Source organism: Macrobrachium rosenbergii, chromosome 7 (assembly GCF_040412425.1).
Source record: "Macrobrachium rosenbergii isolate ZJJX-2024 chromosome 7, ASM4041242v1, whole genome shotgun sequence".
Lineage (NCBI taxonomy): Eukaryota > Metazoa > Arthropoda > Malacostraca > Decapoda > Palaemonidae > Macrobrachium > Macrobrachium rosenbergii.
In genome coordinates this window covers 8,003,872-8,023,509 of record NC_089747.1, presented here as the reverse complement: position 1 = coordinate 8,023,509, position 19,638 = coordinate 8,003,872, and the positions used below count along the sequence as shown (strand labels likewise).

The 19,638-nt window shown below is 35.6% G+C and overlaps 1 protein-coding gene across 5 annotated transcripts in view; it reads left to right on the top strand.

Annotated features, from left to right (window-relative positions):
* The first annotated feature begins 9,289 nt into the window (after positions 1 to 9,289).
* Mef2 (myocyte enhancer factor 2) overlaps positions 9,290 to 19,638 on the top strand; it is a 790,604-nt gene continuing 780,255 nt past the window's right edge. For 2 of the 5 annotated variants that reach the window (XM_067106408.1, XM_067106431.1), the window contains exon 1: positions 9,296 to 9,370. The gene's annotated coding sequence lies outside the window, so the exon portion shown is untranslated. Of the gene's footprint in view, positions 9,371 to 19,638 lie in introns of all 5 variants that reach the window. The other 3 variants (XM_067106410.1, XM_067106434.1, XM_067106439.1) reach the window with 2 other exon arrangements.

The following is a 19,638-nucleotide window of genomic DNA, read 5'->3' as shown; positions in this document are numbered from 1 at the left end:
AATAAGCCTTTGAAAAAATTAAGACGAAGACACCCTGTACACCCATATAAGCAACTCCATAATGGTGCTAATAAGTCATACAGCAGTTAAACATTTTACTGTCTTTTTAATAAATTTATGCATAATAATTAGTATAAAGAGTAGAATGAAAAATATGAAATGTATGTACTGTACTGTATCTACCTGAAGGGTGATGTGCTCTGTCTTACTGTGAATGATTCACAATACCATCTTCCTACGTAAGCAACAAGCTATGATGGCAATCATTTCACCATTTTTGTAGTGTTTTATCATAGCCATCTCATTTTGCAATCTAGCGTTGGGAGCTTTCTTTGGAGCCGCAGGACTAATGATTAAAGAGAGATGTAGTGCAAACATGACACTACAAATAACACACATGCAAGCTCAAGTTTGAATTTGCTGCCCAGCACCTTCAACTAGTACTGCCATGCGGCCAAATACTGGAACTACTACAACCAAATATCATGTACAAGGGCCATGTTACTTCTATTTTTAAGATTATAAATGGCTTTATCCTAAGTATATATATATATATATACATATATTACATTAATGTTCATGTACATTTGTTTTGAAGTGATTGGTCACTTTTCTATTGATTCTATACATTACATTAAAGTATATAGTATTTTTTGTATTTTAACATATTTTTTTATGTGATTTGGCACTCTCTTATTGATTTCTGTATTATGTTTAGCATTTGTTGCTGACCGACTATATAGCAGCATAAACTGAACTAAGTTTATTTTAGATTCATTTGGCCATTTCATAAAAGTGGCAGAGAAAATTTGAATCTTTGGGTGTTTTCTAGTATCAGTAGAAGTGGTGATTGCTGTTCTTCTGATGCTCATCATATATGGTCATCATCTTGGAGGGTGGTTAGTTGTGGTCGAGGTCTTCTAAGTTGAAAGAAATAAAAGAGATTTCAGAAAAGCATGTTGCCAGTTTGAAATCAGATATTATGAGAAGGAAGAGACTGATAAGACTCACCTCTTAATGGCAGAAGGAGACTTTGTGAACAGAAACAAAATTTTGTCCAAGTTATATGCAATAAAACCAAATTGTATGGATTTTTCTCTAATATCTTTGTAGAAATCCAGTCATTAATATAAGGTACAAACTTAATTATATAAGGAAGGCAAGGCAAACAAAATGTTTTGCTTGGCAAGCGTCATCTTGAAGCCACCAGGAGGATGTTAAAGGTAAACTTTTCTGATGGTGTACCTAATTGGACAAAATTGAAAATATTATTTACTCTGGCAGCAGGTGGGTGCTACTAATATTTTGGGATAACATTATAATTGTTTACGCAGGACTAATTACACTTGTTTACTTCTCTTACTATTAGTTGCTGTCAGCAAGGGATTAACATCCGTAAGCAATAAAAAATTACGTAATTTAGAAAGTTTTCTGTAAATGATAAGATTTCTGAAAAACTATTACAGATTGTGAAAGATATGGGATATGCAGTTTGTTATGTAGAAGATAACTGGTGAGGTTATTCATTGTGTGTTTATTAATAGAGTATTTCATATTTGTGGTTCATAGACATTTGTCATTCAGTATTATGTGAGAGTGTTCCCAGACCTTACCGCTAGAGATTTCTTTGGCAATGTACTCTACCACTGAAAAAGATAGTATGATAATTTCAGATTCGTTTCAGCATTAAAAAGGAATAAACTTAATTGGTTAAGATTTAGTCCATTTAATGCTTACCTGGATATATGGCTCTGCCCTGAGTTCTTACTTTGCTTCTCCCAGGTATGCTTAGAAAAAATATAAATATTGATCACCATAACAGGTGACTCAACAGACTCGGTAAACAGCTTCATCTATGCTGGAAACTTTCTGAACAGTAAAATGCAACCAGCTGTATATATTCATTGAAAGCATTTTACTTGTGACATTATGATATATTTAAATTTCCTCCAGACATTACCCAAGTTTAAGTTTAACTTTTATCAGGTAAGTTTTCAAAATTATTTTTATGTATGTGTACTAAATTTGATGTTGAAGTAACATTTCAGTGAATTCATTAAAACTATTTGTTCTGTGGGCAGATTTGTCAAGATCTGCAAAGTAGATGGTATTTGCAGAACAATGTAATGAGTTACATTAATTTATGTCAAATAAGATTTTAGTTTGGCTTTATAAACAACTGACAGGGATATTTTTGTTTCAGTGGAAAATAAATAGATGCACTGAAGTAGCAATGTATTTAAGATTAGTTCCTACAGGTATCAGAATTACAAATTATTTGTTTCAGTATGGTCCACAGTCAGAAAGTTTAGCCTTATCTTTCTTTGAAGGAAAATCATTCTGTTCATTTCATTGCATCAGAAATAGGCTTTTATTATTCAAAGCATTTAAAAAATCTTTCCAGAATGTGGAGTTGAATAGAGAAAACTATTCATTTGGAAATAGTTTCTTTCAAAATACACTTTTAATATAGATAGTTACCAATTCTAACGTAATATTTCAATTAATTTTTTTAGTACCTTATTTAACAAATAAAAAAGGCTGGGTAACTATTTTTGAATTTCCCGTTTATCACAATATTACAAATACAGTTAAAAGGAAGACTGGACTTTTTGCTAAATCCATTCACTGTTTTCAAATGTGCTGACAATTGCGATTATGAACCAAATATAGACAATTACGGTAGGACTACCTGATCATTCTGTTTGCCTTTGCACTTTGAAATTTCATTTGGAAACCAAATAGTCTTGTTTTTTATCAGTAACTTAGAGTTTTATTAACTTGATTACATACTAGACACATACTAAAATTTCAATTTATCGTATTGGTGTTGTGGATTGAGCAGTGCTCTAAAATCAGTGTTCATTTTCATTTCATTGTTGTTTGTTTGTGTTGTAAATTATTTTTCAGATGAATTATTGAGGGTGAAAGGAATAGATACTTCAATTAGTGATTTATCTAATAGGCAATGTTTCTAGTGGGTTCCTCGAATCTTTAGTACTGTAGTATATTCCAGAGTGTGTACTTTGTCATTACAGTAAGTTATATTTTTATGATATACTTCGAGCCAGTGTGTACTGGCTTGAAGTATAAGGTAAAAATATAACTTACTGTAATAACAAAGCACACACACTCTGGAATATGGTACTACAGATTTGAGGAACCCAATAGAAACATTGCCTTTTAGATAAATCACTAATTATTCATTCCATTCACCCCCAATAACTTAAAATTCCGTCATCTGAAAAATAATGTACAACACAACATCCCAACTGGAAAAAAGAAACAGCAATGAAATGAAAATGAACACTGTGTGTACTGTGTAGATTGAATTATTGTGTTATTCTATTAAAAAGACAGCTCTTTTATTATCAACTGAAAGTGCTTGTAGTAGTGAATTTCAGGTGAAATTGTAATCACACAAATTGTCCCTAGACTTAGTGCATTCTAAATCTTCAAAGAGGATACTTTTACTGGTATCTTGAATTGCTTTTGCAGTTTAGTTGAACTTTTCAAAACCCATGTTTGAATTTTAGGGCCCTTTATTTAGCTATTTCAACTCATACCACAGTTTTACAGAGCATGTTGAAAACTGATGCTTTAGAAACCATCGTAGTTTGGTTAAGATATGGTCATGCTTGACTCTTGAATGCTGGATTGCAAAGGCAGTTTGCCTTATCCATCTCAAGGAATTAGCCTGTGGGAAGTAGCAGACTATGCCAGTCAGATTTTATAAAAGTACTATTTTTATTACAGCATTACAATTGCTTTTATTCTCCTTTTAAATTTAGTCATTTTCGTCTTCAACTTTGAACTGAAGATTTGTATCTACTTGTGCAATATGTAAACAAAAATGAGGTGCTCTTAGTTTATGAATTGTATTTCTAATATATCTAGACTATAGTTAAATTTTTTATTTGAAAATATTTTAATTAGCACGTTTAAAAAAATATTGCAAATGGGTTCAAATTACAAAACCATCTTAGACAAAATTTCTAAGACAGCAAGACATTTACGATACTAATTAGATTTTTTCATTTTATAATTTATTCAGTAATCTAAAGAAATGAACATGTTTCAACAAACATTGTGAGGCTGACATTTCTCTGATGAATTGGTACGTCTTCTGTGTATCCTTCCCACTGTGCAGGAGTTCATTTTATTGAATTCGTAACTTTAGTAATGCTTCAGCGTTAGAACTGCATTTTTTTTGGTAATTTATTAATTTGAATTTGAGGAGGTTTCCATGTTTCCTGTATTTAAATGTATCAGCATCACATTTCATGGAGTCTCTTAGCATTGGCATTGTGTAGTCATGGAAATTTTGGGATTTGCATCACAGTAAAGTTTTTAAGTGACTTGTTTTTAAAATAGAATTTATCCTTCCAGTTAATAATTTCTCTAGTTTAAAATGAAATTTATACTACACTTCCAGGTCATAATTTCCTCTTATTTGGTTACCTTCATGTCATCAGGGGTAAGATAAAAATTGTTTTGGTGATTTCAGAATTACTTGAGATGTAAATTTAAATCCCAGATGCCATTACAGTCAAAACTTTGAATTATTTAGTACATAATACCTTGATTTCTCATCAGGCTTTTTGACAAAGTGTTGTCTCGCCTTGAACATTGGAATGTTGTTGTGAATGTGAAAAATGATTGTAAAACATTTTAAAACTAATAATTTCATGACTAGCATAGTCTGTTTCTATTCACATTATAACTTCAGTTCGTTAAGAAATATTCTAAAGTCACGAATCAAATCTTGTAGTTCAGAACAGCATGTAGCATCATCATGAAAACTGGACTAAGTCATAACACATCTCTTCCAAAAGCTTTTTTATACTTTTCTTCCTGAAGACATTTAGTATGTTAACATTTTTTCTTCCTGTTGACACTTGTTGAAAACAAGGCAGTTGGTCATACGCAGATTTATTGGTTTTGTAGATACAAAGCTAATTTAAGGATGCATACATGATGTATTTAAGTGTGAAGGGATTTACTGTATGTTTTGAACTAGGTTGGTGTGGAGTTGTAGTTGTATGCACAGATGGAAAGGATGATGTATTATATTTATGTATAATGAAAAGTTGGTAAAACATAAGGGGTACTATTTCTTAGAGCTTTCAGCTTGAAATTTTTAAAAACGGTATCACCTGTCTTTACCTTTTGGCCATTTCTAATGTAACTGACCAAATGTAATATACATATTTTTAATAGAGAATTTTATTAGCTAAAAATGCTTTGTTAAATATATTCAAGTAATGATCAGAAAATTGAAGAAGGAGTATAGCACATTTATAAAACCAAATTTCCATTCCTAAATGAGAAATCATTGCAAGCTTGTATATTGTTCAATATACTTTTTTATAGAAGGAAAACCTAAGGTAAATGTATAAGTTATAGGTTTAGTATGAAAATACTAATGAAAATATACAAAGGATGCAAGATATATGTCAATACCGGGTATGTATAAAATTTTAGAAGAAAAAATGCTTTTCATTGACCTTTTTCTATGCCTTTAGTTACTAAAATGTTTAATATCATGGCATATATTCAGGATGAGACTTTAAAGTTGCTCCTGGGGTAAATAAATAAATAAACCCACTGTGTCATTGCAAACTTCAAAAAAAGGAAACTTTCCATGAGATGGAACTATAATGCTTGCAAATGTTTTCTTGAGTACTCAGTTAAATAGGCTTTACATAATAACCACTCATGAAATTGAATTAACCCCAAAAATGTACTCAAGAATTAGTTGAGGTCGTGACTGGGGTGCATCTTCGCATGTGGGCCATGAGATTAATTACGTACCCAGATTTATTGTCATTGCTTTTCTCTGTGTAAGTGCTGTAGCCAAACTGTAGTTTGATTTATTTTTTCCTTTATACCATCATGACCAAAGTATTTTTTAAATCAATTCCACTTGACCATGAATATGGTTATTGTTCTGCACTTGGAACGCAAAGGATGGTAAGGGATGACGGCATGCCTCCCTTCCAGTAACCTTGAGGTACTGCAACTGATGTTCTGATGCAGGATGAAAGTCTCTTCTCAATCTCTGTTCCCATTGCTGGATTCAGTTGATTCTGATGGGATTGGCTGACTTTAAACGTAATACTTTTTACTTTGATTTGATTTATGGTACCTACAACCCATAATGAGAGAGTGTTTTACTTTTAATTTTAGACAGTAGCTGATATAGAGATATCTAAGTAAAACAGGTGTAATTAGGACAGAGTATGCATAAAAGAATGATATAACACTAGATGGAGAAATGACGAATGAGGCTGAATGTCTCGGTTATTTATGTTCTCTTGAGCCTAAATTTAGTGAAAGCCTAGAAAAACTATATCACATTGGCTGAAATACCTTACATAAGTAAGATCTGTATTACTACACCATGAATCATGGTATGACGAAAAAATGTTATCAAGATTTTGTTAGTTTGAGAGGTAAGTGTGGAGAATATTAGGAGCCAGATGGTGGGTAGAATGAGAAACGATAAGGGAAATTACGAAGTTCATATGTAGAGGAGTTAATGATGAAGGTGGAGATGGTTTGGACATGTTCTTTCCATCACCTTCCAGGAGAACCCCTGTAGTGGGGTGGTGCCTTCATTGCACTTCACGGGGTGCACTGTAGGCATTTCTAAATTTTTTTCCAGTGTCCCTTCTGCCCCTAGCGACAACCTCTCATTCCTTTTACTGTGCCTCCATTCATATTTCTTCCATCTTGTTACCCACCCCCTCCTAACAATTATTTCATAGTGCAACTGTGAGGTCTTCCTTCTGTTACACCTTTCAAACCTACCTACTCTCAATTTCCTTTCCAGGGCTGAATGACCTCATAGGTCCCAGTGCTTAGCCTTTGGCCTAAACTCTATATTCCATTCCTTTGGAAGACTACATGGTGGTGTCGGATGGTCTCTTGTGGGCACCTGAAGATTTGGAAGACCCAGTCTGCTTGGATGAGAACCATGGGACTTGAGAGGCTAGCTATCTGTAGAAGATAAAGCTCTGGAAAGACATGATTGGCAGAATTTCAGAGGCCCTTTCGGAGGGAGAAGGAGAGGAAGAAAGTGCGGGACAGATTACATGAATGAGATACTGGGAGGGAGCCCTGTTATTCAGGGAACAAATGCACACACGTGTGTAGGTGGTTTAATGTTTTGATATGCAGGTGATGAGCCTTTTGTGTTTGTTTATGAAATAGTATTTTGTGGGATTTTCTACCCCGTATTCATCTCGTGTATGCAGTGCATAAACTCATCAACTCTCATGGGAACCATATCGTGTAAAGTTGAAAGAGACCTCAGTTTTCATTGTGTCACTGAGTTAAATTTTTTTTTTTTTATTATTAATGCACGTAGTGATGGTTTAAAAGATCGTTGTGTTGATATTTTAACATTACGAAAATTTTCTTGCCTGGAAAATACATAGTATGAACATTATCATCAGTAAATATCACCAAACTTATTTATTAAGCCAACACTTCATCTGGTTACTAGGAGATAAACGAATTTAATAAAATTTGTTATAATTAAAATTCGTTCTTCGAAGAAAAGATTAGGCTTACCGTGGAAGCTATAATAGTACAAATTGCTGAATATGAGTGGCCAATTAGGCCTAGTTTTCTTTAGACCTTGGCTAACATTAGCCTCCTATGTTTTCGGACTTTTTTTTTTTTTAAATTAACTACTTTGGTGGGTTTTTACAGTGCTTTAGGTCTATAATTATTGCAGTCGTGTGTACTCGAGTAGGGCAAATTGAATTATATAAATTGCTATTTAATGACATCGTTATTTTACGTGTGATCTCGACCAGGAAATTAAATAAGTTGCAAAACTAAAAGAGAAAGGCTCATGTTCATCGTTTCCTGATCGATAGTTTTTAGGTTTTCATTGCTAATTTAATTCCAATAATTTATTTTTCATGTTCAGGGAAAACCGAATTATTTCAAATTTTTTTGACTGTGACAAGGATGCGTATTGTCTCCCAAGCTTTTTAATATGATCTTACAAAAGAAAGACAGAATATCTCAGAGGGACGTTGTATAAAATAACTGGAAAATCTATACAGAATGCTGAATACATGCACCAGCTACTCAAGCGGAAAAAAATAAATACAATTTTCAGGAAGTATAGTCAACATATGCAACATAATGAAATAATTATTAACGTTGAACAAACCGACAAGTTTGATCGAAAATTGAGGAAACATGTTGACATTCAAGGATGAGATGGTGTTGCAGAATTGCAACTTTATTTCGTCACTTCAGTAGCTACGCTAATACAAGATTATCAAGCTTGCCGTCATATAGAAAATACTGGTCACCTTGTATATATATTTGTTTTGAAGAAAATTTTTAGTTTCAAAACGAGGATGAATTTTAGCGGTAAAATACAAGGCTCTTCTAGCTATCATAGTATAATGCAGTATTTATAAAGACTTTAGCGTAATCGGAGAAATCATTCTAAATCACGACATTTTCAAGTAATTTAATTTCAGTATCATCGTAGCAGAATTTGAATACTCATAATGAAGCAGTCAAAATGCTTCTTGTGCATAACCGCTCATGATCAAAAGATATTTCTGATTTTTCGAAAAAATGAAGCGATGTGACATAAAGAATTCCCACCGTGTCCTGTTACATAACTAAGCACCTCACCATCAGTCAGTCACCTGTCGTCCCGCCCATTCCGCGTCTGCAACTCACATATAACTCGAGTTGTCACGGAGTGTTTATTTCCTTCCATTATCACCCTTTCCTTATTGATATTTTGCTCAATGATGATTATCATATAGAGTTCCCCTGGAATGGCACATTTACTGTAATATGGCTCAAACTTCTGTTGTTTATCTTTGTCGCCTGCTGTTCATGTGACAGGTGGATATTATCCGGATAATTTTCTTGAATACAAGATAGTCTAGGTTTCACCTAGATGTATAAAATAGTTTCTATTATCTATAAAGTAACAAGTATTTGATAAAAAATTCATTTTAGTGCAATCCTTGAAGGTGGAAGCGATGGGAAAACTTGCATACTGACAACTACCTGTTGAGCGCTGATTACGTCATAGTTCTGTCCCTCCCATAACGCAGAATGGCACATTTCAGCAGCAGTTTAATCATTTATATATTTAAAATGAGCGTAAGGGTTAGGTATTGTGAAGACTGTGTTCTGTTTATATTCATACCCTTGACTAGGCCTGATTTTCAAATGATATGGAGTCATAATCGAACTAGTTGACGGAGGGAGAGACCTTGGCGGCGGGATATGTGACGTCATCGGCCAGCTGTTCTTGTTGTTGTGGGAATGGTTGTTGGAACGCTCTGCCTCCGTTCTAAAAATAGACATCGAATTTACGGTAAGTGAGCATTTCGAGAGTGACTTTCTGGGCAGGAGGTTGGGGAACCGTGTCGGCTGTTGCCGTTACGTATATCCGGCACCGGCTGGAAATGCTCGATCGGCGGATAATACGGCGGTTTCTGTCTGCTGCGAAGGTTGATGAGGAGATGCAGTTAGAGAAGTAGTAGTAGTAGTAAAGTGCCATGGGGCGATTTTATTATATTTCGAGGAATAAATTGGGATCTTTAGGACGGCGCTCCTTGACTCGATTAGAAAGGACACGGCACTGATCCAGCGCGGCATTTGGTCCACCGGTAACCGAGTGACATCAATAGCCCTCATTTTATTTGACGTGTGATGTCGGGGATGGCATTGGCAAGTCTATAGACTGTAATGGTATGCGTTGTTGGCAGGTCTAGATTGCAGTTGTTGGCACGTCTGTAGATTACGATAGAATGCGTGGTTGGCAAGTCTAGATTGCAGTTGTTGGCAAGTCTGTAGAATCCAATGGAATGTGTGATTGGCAAGTCTAGATTGCAATTGTTGGCAAGTCTATAGATTGCAATGGATTGCGGGGTTGGCAGGTCTAGATTGCAGATGTTGGCAAGTCTATAGATTGCAATGGAATGCGTGGTTGGCAAGTCTAGATTGCAGTTGTTGGCAAGTCTGTAGAATGCAATGGAATGTGTGATTGGCAAGCCAAGATTTTAATTGTTGGCAAGCCTATAGATTGCAATGGAATGCGTGTTTGGCAGGTATAGATTGCAGTTGTTGGCAAATCTGTAGACTGCAATGGTGTGCGTGGTCGGTGTGGCCCTGGAAGCAGATAGAGGGATGGCACTACGGGGCATTGAATCTCATCTTTACGGAGGTGCTGACTCATTCCTGTTTAAGGGGAATGATGATTCAAACACAACAGTCTCTCTCTCTCTCTCTCTCTCTCTCTCTCTGCGTAGTGATTAGCCTGTTTATTTCGATTTATTTCTCCAAGGAAGAATTAATGATTACACTTAATCAGAAACGATTTCGTTTATCTTAATGAACATAGGCCTATTGAAGGACAGATATTCAAGAATAAAAACGAACGTGTCTCGTGACATTAAGCAACGTTAGGCGTGAGAAATTATAGTGCTAATGACAGTGCCTGCACATTTAGGCTTATAACTCATATCCTTAGAATGTTTTTGTTACCTTACCTTGTGTTTCGAGATGAGAATTGATTTCACGTGGAATCGGTTGATTTAGACGCATGTTATTCGTTTTTAGAATGGAAATTAGCAAGTGGAAATAGGTTTCGTTTAGGTAACATGGAGTGTATGGTAGCTTCGTCTCGCTCTGTTCTGTAGGCTTATGGTGGATGACGGTGCTCTCGCTGTCACATGGGTAATTAACACTGATAAGGGCACCAATGGTGTCGTCTCGTGGTTCTTGCCGTTACTAACGCAAATGGTCGGAACATCATTTCTTTCTTTAGTGGATAGACTTGAACATATTTGGTAGTATAATGCATCTGATAGGTTTCGTTTCACGTTATATGTGTAAACAGTTCGAGCGGTAAAAACAAATGGCAGTCTTCCGCAGCATTGTCCGTGCATCGGTACCTTATATGCCTTAAGCTTAACCTGATTTTAAAACTTAATGGTTACCGTTTTACTACAAAGTCTGAAAAACTTGAAAAAGTGCCAATCAGCGGGTGGAAAATCCGGATCATGAGCAGCTTAGTGCTGAAAAAGGTGTCTGGTTGTCACATGAGCTGATCCGTCTGTTTGGCGGATGTTACCTTTCTCAGTTGCATGTTCGTTGAAACGAGCAGTTCACGACACCAGTTTTTCTTATACATGTTAATTAATTTCTTAAAAAAAAATGATGTGCCAGCAGGGGCCAAATTGACGGCGTTCTGGCTAAACTATAGGATTAGCGTACACGGTTTAGGGCAATGATAAAGCTAAAGTCAATTGTTTGCAACAGAGCCATTTTAGGAGTAATTCGTTCCTAGGATATGGAGTATAGTATAACCCAACTATAACGAATTAGTTTGTATTGGACTGATTAAATAAACTGGTGGGTGAGAACGTATGAAATGTGAAGTACCGTGCACTACTCAGTCAAATAAATAATTCTTGTCACTGAAGGAGGAAAAATGCATGTTTACGGAAGCTCACGATTCGGCTTATGTACCAAGTCACCATACGATGCTTAAATAAATTATTTACCCGCCTGACAAGCACGCGTGACTTCTGGTGACTTCTGTTTTACCAGAAGTATTGGCTACGAAGCGTAATCTCTGGCGTCAAAAACGGTACATGTAAATATACCCGTGTGACAGCTCCTTGAGTTAGTTATTTAAAGGAGTGGAGACATTGCTGTGGTAATAGCGTTCGATCCCACGCATTTTATATTTACTCTATTCCCTGGTTTTATCATTTACTGTCATACATTCTCTTGAATTGTTATGTCATTGATTACACTTATTGTATTAGATATCGGGCCTAGTTATGTAATCCATTACTGCTTGCACCCGGATTCCCTGTCGAGATTTTGTTGTAAATATTTCAACAAGTTAACCGCTCCCAGCCCCCATCATTTCGTTTACACGCATTGTTCAGTGCTCTCTCTTGCTGGTTTCCAGTACCTCAACTCTCTCTCTCTCTCTATCTCTCTTTGTCTCTATTTCTCTATATGTATATATATATATATATATATATTTGTGTGTATTTATACATGCGTGTATATACATATGTAACATTATACATACACACATATATACATATATATATATATATATATATATATATTATACATACACATATATATATATATATATATATATATATACATATATATATATATATATATATATATATATATATATATATATATATAGGCCTATACAGTATATATATGTATATACTGTATATATGTCCCCAAACTGGTTAAGTTCTGTCGTGGAAGTCTGCTATTTAGGTACTTGTAAATATTGCAGTAAAACCGAGGAGCACATTTTCGCGTCGGTGAACAGACCGAATAGAAAGAAGCACACACGGAAAAAAAGATAGCATTGTCGTTCCATCTTCACCATTGTGAACTTAAGCCGTTGTTGCCAATCGAACATTGTCTTGGCTGTGACAAACACCTTGCAGCTCCTGTAAAAACTTATGCCCCTTATTAGCTGGTTCGTGCATTAGCAACTCATAACACTGCAGTAGGTTTTTGTTAGAAGCAAAGGCTCGGTATAGGTACATCGTTATTCAGTGCTTTTTTTTCGTAGTTATTGATTATTGCGTGGTATTAGCCTAGCAGTTGCAGTTAAGCCTGAAGCCTTTGGGGTCAGAGGTTTGGACTTGATTTTTCCGACAGAAGGTTTGATTATTGTGTTAATGATAATCATTATAGCAATTTGTAATGGTTATGCATTGTTATCTAGTCAAAAAGATCTTGATGTTGCTAGTAGGGTGATAATGAGACTAGTTAAATACTTTAATGGACAAGTAATTAAATGAATAGAACCGAAAAAATGATGACGTTTATAAGGATAAGTAGTTCGTTGTAAATTTTATTGTCTCTCGACGCTCACTCAGAATGTAAAAAAAAAAAAATAGTCACTGTAAAACATGCAAAACAGCTTCCAGAATATATGCAGAACAAAGGCGCACGTATTTCACATTATCCTAGTGACGACTCCTCATTCAGTGAGATGAGTGGGCGAAGTGTTTTATTGTAAATCATACGTAGCAGGCATGTCCGGGAAAGTAATAAGATAGCGAAATGGGAGGTTTTCATACGGGGAATTAACTTGGTAATTGCTTTCGCCAGTGAGGTATTGTTGTCACCCATGTCTAGATGTGTGTGTGTGTGTGTTTGTGTGTGTGGTTGGAGGGGGGGGGGAAGTGTTTGCTTGTGTGTGTTGGGTTGTGGGGGAGGGTAGAGGCGTGTGAACAGAACATCAATTGTAGAAAGGAAACTGCAATCCTTTAAATTATAGTAATTTTTGATTAGATGATGGAAATATTCACTGCTGATATCACTGAACGTAATCGTGATTGGCTAAATCTCTTGAGCTCACCACTTACTGATAACAGTAGAAGGATATCGGCTGCGAATATTTACTGTCGGCAAAAAAAATAAAAAATAAAAGAGCATCGTTAGGGCACAACGCCACAGCTCTGTGAAAACTTTTGCAATACCATAAAAGAGACCAAGGCGCCATCTCCCAACACCCCACAGAAACTGATAACTGAAGGCCTGATGTAGAGCAACTTTGTCTATAAGGAGCTGATCTTAAATAGTCTCATAGTAGAGACTTGAATCGGTTAGCTATACAAAAATCATGGGTTAACATGGAACTGAAATCTAAATATTATTTTCGAAGCTAATGTTCTCTGGGGAGATATGAAAGCTGTTAACACAGAGTCACAGAGTGGGAAAATGTTAAGGGCGATGAAGATATATTATATTATTATATTTATATATTATATTATATTATATTATATATATATATATTATATTATAATATATATATAATATATATGTATATATATATATATTATATATATATATATATATATATATATATATATATATATATATATAGGAAAAACAGATTTTTATATAAAGATACAACGAGAGATAGAGAGAGATATATAGATATAGAAAGAGAGAGAGAGAGAATGATGAGAGAAAGAGACAGAGAAAGAGAGAGACAGAGACAGAGAGAGAGAGAGAGAGAGAGAGAGACAGGCAGGCCTACTGTATTGCTTATGCTGTGGTACATGAACGCGATTTTTGGTAACTTGTGTTTTGTGTCTTTGCAATGTAATTTGACGAGGAGGGTGCTTATTGGCGAACTTGTATTTTTATACCTTTATTTGTATAAGTCTGATTGCACTAGCTCCCCTGGTACTGTCCTGAAGAGCATGTACGATTATTGCATTGAAAGAAAACGTTATATTCAAGGTTATGAGGGTGACCGCAGTATTTTCTTGTGCTTGTTAATGTGATGCATGTGAAAATTTAAATTATATATGTATGTTTATATATCTGCAATTTTTTTCGCCTTTTTCAACGGTGTTCCCAAGCTGAGAGTTTTATTGGCTGACCTGAAGTAGAGTAGCGGAATTTTGTTCAGGGGATCATATTATCATTAGGCCTATAAACAATGCTACACCACTACCTGGCATTAACCTTCATGTGATTTCTCCCTAATATCTCTAATTATTTGAATTGTTTAATCTCCTTTCCTCTCTGATAATTTTGAAGTCATTTATACCTTGGAATTTCCAGGTAAAACTTCTTTCGGATTCACGCCATCAAGAGAGTGCAGTGGGGATTTCGTTGTGTATTTTAAAAGTAAAAATAGGCCTAGTACAGTAGATTTCATGATGTGCTACCCACCCTAAATGACTTGACTTAACCCAGGTTTAATTGAAACCTTTTTACCACCATTCTTTTTACTGGGATAATTTATAGCTAAAAATATATTTCTTCGTTGTGCGACGCCAGTTTACATTTAAAGAATCATTCAGTGAAATCACTCAACGTGTTATGAATTTGCTGGAGGCGAGCGAGGAACGAAACGTATATTCATAATCAGTCGTGTAGAAATTCTAAGCTATTTATTTATTTATTTTATTGTATTTAACCCCAAAATTATTCGATCTCGTAAAAAAAAATCTCTTGGTGAGAAAACTACTCTTTAACTTTCGACGATTGTCTTCGTCATTCTGTGACCATCTAGGGAGGCTCCATCTCTTAGTGAAGCTTTCAGTTCATCTGTTTATTTCGTCCAAAAAGTTCCCCGTAGGGGAGTAGTGCCGTCAGTGCACCTCAAGCGGTGCAATGTAGGCATTACTTAAGGGTCTTTGCAGAGTCCCTCCGGACCCTAGCTGCAACTTCATTCATTCCTTTTACTGTACCCCCGTTCATATTCTCTTTCTTCCATCTTACTGTCCATCCTCTCCCTCCTAACATTTGATTCATAGTGCAACTGCGAGGTTTTCCTCCTGTTACACCTTTCAAACTTTTACTGTCAGTTTCCGTTTCAGCGCTGAATGGCCTTAGTTGCCCCAGTACTTGGCATGTATGCCTAAAATCTATAAATCAATCAATCAGTCGTCCAAGAAGTTGAATTTCTTTTGCTGACCAGCTCTTTCAGAATTGCGTATTTTCTCAGGCTGTTTCTATGTTTAGGTGTATTCTTGAAACATTCCTGTTTTGAAAAAACGTTCTTCAAGGGAAACCGTTCAGAAAATATTCATTAAAAAGTGGTAAAAAAAAATCGTAAAGCTTGGATAAATCACATTTTCGCATCCGTAGATGTTTGTACTTTTGAATTAATAGACTAGAATAGGCCTATACTTCATTTGATTTAAAAATAACTCGATCATTTGAATAGCATTCGATACCATAATATTAATTTTTAAAATGCCTCTTAGCAAATAAAACTGAATTCACGTGTATGTAAATAAGATGATCTACTTTGTCATCAGTGTCAGTGCGTCCTCACCATAGCTATATACGCATATCATTGAAATAGCCAAGGTCGGAAGAACTCTGTACATAGGTATGACAAAATTATCGTCCGAATTGGGAAAAGTCTGAGCAATTCGATTTTCCATTTATATAAGCCTAATTTATAGATGACTTTCGTGTACATAATTTTTTTTTGTAAGTAAAAAACTTTTTAAACCGGTACTCGACATTCTGCTGACGCTCTCTCTCTCTCTCTCTCTCTCATTCTGCTGACGCAAAAATATATATATATATATATATATATATATATATATATATATATATATATATATATTTATTATATTTTAAATATATATATGTATATATTTATATCTATATATATATAAATAAATAGATATATATTATATGTATTATATATATATGAATTATATATATACATATTAAAATAAAATCACGATTTTCCTCTTACGAAAGATACCTCGGCTGCTAAGCCCTGGCTGTTTTGGCGATAACTCGGAATTGAATAAGGTTAAGTTGAATTAAATTAGCGGTCAAGGTCTTCACCGACTTATATAAATTCCATGGTATCTGAGAAACGAGTGATTTGCAAAAACACACATATATATACTATATTTATATATATATATATATATATATATATATATATATATATATATATATATATATATATATATTTATGTTTGGGGCTTTTGCAACTTTGCACTGATGTCATTTGGCGTACGCTGATGGCCACCTATTCAAATACTCAGTCACTGCGTCACTGGAGCGTGTCCACTGTCTTTATAGAATTTAGGTAATGTTTTCTCTGATGTGATATTGAATATTGCCTGTGAAATCTCGTTGGATTATCCCTTCTTTTGCCTCGTCGAGTAAGGAATACCTCATATCTAGCTTAACCCTGCCATTATTTGCCTTTTTTTATTGTAGGGGTAAATCAGGTTTCTTGGAATACCATTAACAGTCGTGCTGTGCTCTGCTTCTTTATGGGTTTGCTAATTGGGGCTCTTGATTAAAATTATCGCATGTTTTTATAGATACCTTAGGAGAGAGAGAGAGAGAGAGAGAGAGAGAGAGAGAGAGAGAGAGAGAGAGAGAGAGAGAGAGAGAGAGTATAAATGTGCTCATCTTCAGTATCGTCATACTTTAGGGAAAGAAACTTTCTTAAAATAAGCATTACCAGTCTTCGTCATTAGGAGGATACTTGAAGTTCATCATCACCGTTGTTATTGATAATTTCTGTTTTTACCTGTAGAGTGATTGCTGCTGTACAGTTGTTTGTAGAATGGTTCTATGGAGGAGACTACAGAGAGAGAGGAGAGAGAGCTCGTAGAGAGAGAGAGAGAGAGAGAGAGAGAGAGAAATACTTTTGGGGCTATATCTGTAATATCTCAGAGAGAGAGAGAGAGAGAGAGAGAGAGAGAGAGAGGGCTGAGAGAGAGAGAGAGAGAGATATATTTTTCAAAGTGTCATTCAGCATTATGATTATATGAGAGAGAGAAGAGAGAGAGAGAGAGAGAGAGCAATCCAAGTGCTTTCAGCATTATGATTATGAGAGACCATCCATCACCTTTTTTTCCTGTAAATCATCAGTATGCAGTGTTACCACAACCTGCCTTTCGACGGCGCGTGGTTACGCGTCGTTAGGCGGCGCAGATGACTCTCGGTCTAAACTCTTCAGAGAAGTGTAGAGTAATTCATGTTTACTGTATGGTTGGTAATAGTTCTCTCTTTACCTCGTTATTTATTGGCTTAGAAAAGGGTGTAATTTTTATGTTATTGTAAATCTCTGCTGTTAGTGTCGATGTGAAGTGATGTTTAGCTTTAGATGACGTTATCTGTAGCGCAAATTACTTTCTAGTGCAAATTACTTTCTTGTTACTATACGAATAACGTAGAATTAGTTGAGATGTAATGCAGCAACACTGTACGAGATTACATTACTCTGGTGCATGAAAAGTATAATTATAAGATACTACGTTGAATCGTAAGGAACATCAATTAGATTAGACCTATATATAGTTTAGTTTCTGTTATGTTATAACAGTAGCCCCAATACGAGTTTATCTTTGATTTCTCTCTCTCTCTCTCTCTCTCTCTCTCTCTCTCTCTCTCTCTCTCTCTCTCTCTCTCTCTCATAAACCACAAAGGAGACAGTAGGCCTATACTGCATCTTCCAGGATAATTAGTTATAATTAGGAAAGACAGAATCAGGAAGAGAATTCCAAAGCTTGGTAGTAGATAGGTTTACTGACCTTTAAACAGCAATTGTGGGAAGAGGTGTCCTAGTGGGTGTGGGGGCTCGCTTAAGTGATTTTTGGCAAGACAAAGACTTTTTATTTTTCCTTTAAAAGGTGATGGAGGGTAGAAAAGGTGTGTGTTATATTGGCAAGTTATTTGGCAATCATATGCATTGTATCGCTATGCTTTGGCTTAGATAGCCCACGCTGGCTGTTCGATTGAGCTTCAGGCTGTCAGCCGATGGCCGGAGTTCAAGCCGGCTGATGAAGAGTTAGGAATTTATTTTTGATAGAATTCATTTCTCGCTATAATGTGATGGATTCCACAATGAGCTGAAAGGTCCCTTTAACCAATTGGTTCTTTTAGCAAAAATTTATCCTTAGCCAGCCCCAGGAGAGCTGTTAATCAGCTCAGTGGTCTGGTAAAACTAAGGTATACTTAAATTTAACTCTCCCTAGATGTACGGGTTCCTGTGTAATGTGGATAGCAATTGTATAGTAATCCTGTTTGTCCCTCAGATGGATTCAGAATCCCTCCTTTTATTTTAAAGAAAATTTATTCCTCCTCCTCCTCCTCCTCCTCCTCCTCCTCCCTCCCCTCTCTCCTTCTTCTTCTTCTTCTTCTTCTTCTTCTTCTTCATATCAGCTGTATGCCCCTTTAGTGCATAGTTTCTGATAATTTTATTACTTCAGCGTGTGTATGTGTTGATATGCTTTTACAGCTAGAATGATGAGAGAGAGAGAGAGAGAGAGAGAGAGAGAGAGAGAGAGAGAGAGAGAGAGAGACCACTCATCTACACCGCTGATGTTCCTCCCTATACTTAGATCGCTGGGTCCGTGATCACATTGCCTTAAATTGCGGTGCAATTTAGTCGATATATTATATTTTTTTCCCTATTCTCGGAAGTGGTTATTATACTTACGTTCTTTACGGTCGACGGATCGCCGAACGGAAATACGTTCGTTTCTTACAATCCGAGTTCAGTACTGCCTCTTATCCGTCGCAATTAGATACTAGGCGTCTGTGGAGGAGTGTTGTGATTCGCGTTTGCGTGGGTGGGAGGGGAGGGAGGGGATGGAGATGGGGATAGGATAGTGTTGAGTGGAGATTTAACCTGTTTACATTATATTGTTTGCTTGCGTGATGCAAATATTTGTTCAATAGGTTTTATTCCGCAGTCGATTTTGAGACAGGATGTGAAGGAAGCAAGGATAAACTGATAAAAAGGGAAAAGGTCAGGTTATTGTTAAAAATGATTGGAAAGATAAATAAGAAAAATCAGAATGCGAAAAAGAACAGTTGCTAGTGTATCTATTTTCATCATATATTTTCTATAATTAAAAAAAATATAAACCTAATAAATTTAAAGATTTTTTTCTGAAGATAACCTTACAGATGTTCACATAATCGTCATTAACCGTAAGCAAATAGAGTATTGTATTAGACGGATATTGGCGGTTGCAGTGGAGGTAACAAAGGGCGTGGGGCTAGCAGCCTCACGCCATAATAGTTACTGAGAATCGGAATGATTTTTTTTTTACACGTTCTGACGATAAAACT